The sequence below is a fragment of the Populus euphratica genome, unplaced genomic scaffold (assembly GCF_000495115.2).
Source record: "Populus euphratica unplaced genomic scaffold, PopEup_1.0 scaffold530.1, whole genome shotgun sequence".
NCBI classification, from domain to species: Eukaryota; Viridiplantae; Streptophyta; class Magnoliopsida; order Malpighiales; family Salicaceae; genus Populus; species Populus euphratica.
In genome coordinates, this window is record NW_011500411.1 from 549 (window position 1) to 2,985 (window position 2,437).

Below are 2,437 nucleotides of genomic sequence, written 5' to 3' on the forward strand. Positions count from 1 at the left end.
GAATCAGCAAATTATTTTAGTCAGGTATTAGTTGAGAGAAAGATTTATTTAGTATATGGAGGAGATAGCCTTGGGTTAATGGGGGGTGTCAATAGCTATATTTTTAGGAGGTAGTCAAGTTTTGAGAGACGTTCCCAAAGCTTTAGCCAAATAAGACATCATTGGAAAAAGAAATTAGAGAGGAACTATATGTCTCTATAATGTTTGATTGAATAAATGCAATATTTAACCATACTGACTTCTTCATTGCCTTACCAAGTGGTCTGGGCACATTGGAAGAAATCTTTCATATTACCTCTTAGGCCCAACTGTATATTCACCATAAACTCATAGGTCTCTTAAATGTTAATGGTTTTTATGATAATTTGTTGTCTTTTCTTGATTATGCCGTGGAATAGAAATTTCTAACATCTTTGGCACAACAAATCATAATCTCTGCTGCTACTGCTGAAAAATTGATTAACTAACTACAATCCTTCATGCCTGTAATTGATCCCTCAATGAGTCTCTTAAATTGGTCAACTATAGAAAGCCGTAAAAAAGCTTAGATTGGATTTAAGCCTTTATTTATGAAATCTTATGTCTTTTGGTTTTATTAATAACATAATATTTATGTTTTGTTGTTTTTTATATTTATTTAAGTGTGTTCCAAGTTTATTAGTGTTCGTTGTTTCAAGTAATGCCTTATATAATCTATCTTTCTATCTTGGAACATTGAGCACAATATCTTTTTTTGGTTGGGGGGAAACGGTAGTAGTTAATATTAAAAAAAAAAAACTAACTGTGCTTTCTATTTTATAAACCATTTGCAAAACTGTTGTTACTAAGATGACATAGTAAGGAGAAATTTTATTGACTCTTAAAACATATCTTGGTAAATATTTTTTAATGGTTATTTGCAATATTCATAACAAGGTCTATCAAAATACTTCTTGAAATATTTAGGATTACAAACTCTCGCATTATTATCACTTAATTGTGCTCATATACTTATTTAACAAGTATTCTTAAACCTTTATTTTCGCGCGCGCGCACACTTTAATATATGATTGAGGGTTGCACATTGGATTATTACATTATTTATTTATTTTTATTAAAGATAACAATTAAGGGAAAAGGATAGTATATAAATTACAAAAAAGAACAAAAACAAAAAAAAAATAATGATAATAAAAACATAGATAAGTTTGGTTTCGTAGCCTCCCTAACCTAAGCAATTAAGTCCAAAGGGGTGTTTTAATACCTAATACCCTAAAGTCAATTGACTTTGAAGCTATTAGCTCAACGCTTGTTACATGGGTTAAGAAAAAAACTTAAGGGAATTAAACACTGCACTATCTATGTATCAAATCTACAACTCGAGTTACTAAGCTCGTAGGGGTGTCTTAACACCTAATGCCCTAAGACCAACTGGTCTGGGAGTCATTAGCTGAAATTTATATATATATTAAAAAAAAGGAAAAGAAAAAAAAAAGAACAAGATAATAATCTCAACCAAGGAAGTTAACCTTAAACATTAGAACAAAAATTTTGTTTTCTTCCAAGAAAAGCCCCATAATTATGTGTTGATACATTAAGCACAAACTTCCAAGAAAAGCCCGATAACTGTGTTGATATATTGAGGAAAAAAAAGGTTTATTAATATCTTATTTAACAAGTATTGAGCAGATATATATTTTTAATGAGTTTGTTTATCTGGATAGATTAATGGAAGTTGAATGATGAATGTCTTGCTTTGTGAATTTGCAAATTATTTTTCTATTTTAACACTTTGATTACTAGGGATCAGTAATAAGCTAGTTGGATGGTGTGATTAGTATTTAAAAGTGTATTTTTATCAAGGTTTTATATCATCATTTTGCACTTAATGTATCAATAACTCTTTAACTACAACATATTTTATGATAACATATCTTATAATATAAGATACCTTTAATTTATGGTAAATATTCATCTTAAATGCAAGCATATCACATAAATTAAGGGATTGATTGATGGGTTTAACTACTGAAATTGAGAAGACAAAGAGAGGGCTAAGCTTAGAAAAGAAATGCTAGTTCAGTTCAAACTAGAACACCATTCGGTTCTTGAATTATAACTAGAGCAGTAGAACTTGGATTTAGGTTTGCTATATATGGATGAAAAGCTAAGATATAGGCCTAAAACTTTCATGAAGAGTCCAAGATTCCAAAAGGTTATTTTCAAGTTTAAATTGTAATAACAACAGAGAAGTCTGAATCTATTTTGTAACCTAGATACTATTTAGTGTTCAGGCCATATCTCAAGTTCTAGAAGTCCAAATGCATAAATTCTTTTTTTGTTAGACAGTTGAGATAATTTTCTAAAACTTTTATGAGACAATTTGTTCAAATTATATTGTTAGCAATGACATTTTGTTCAGACAAGAAGATAAGGATTGTCACCAAGTCAAGAGTTG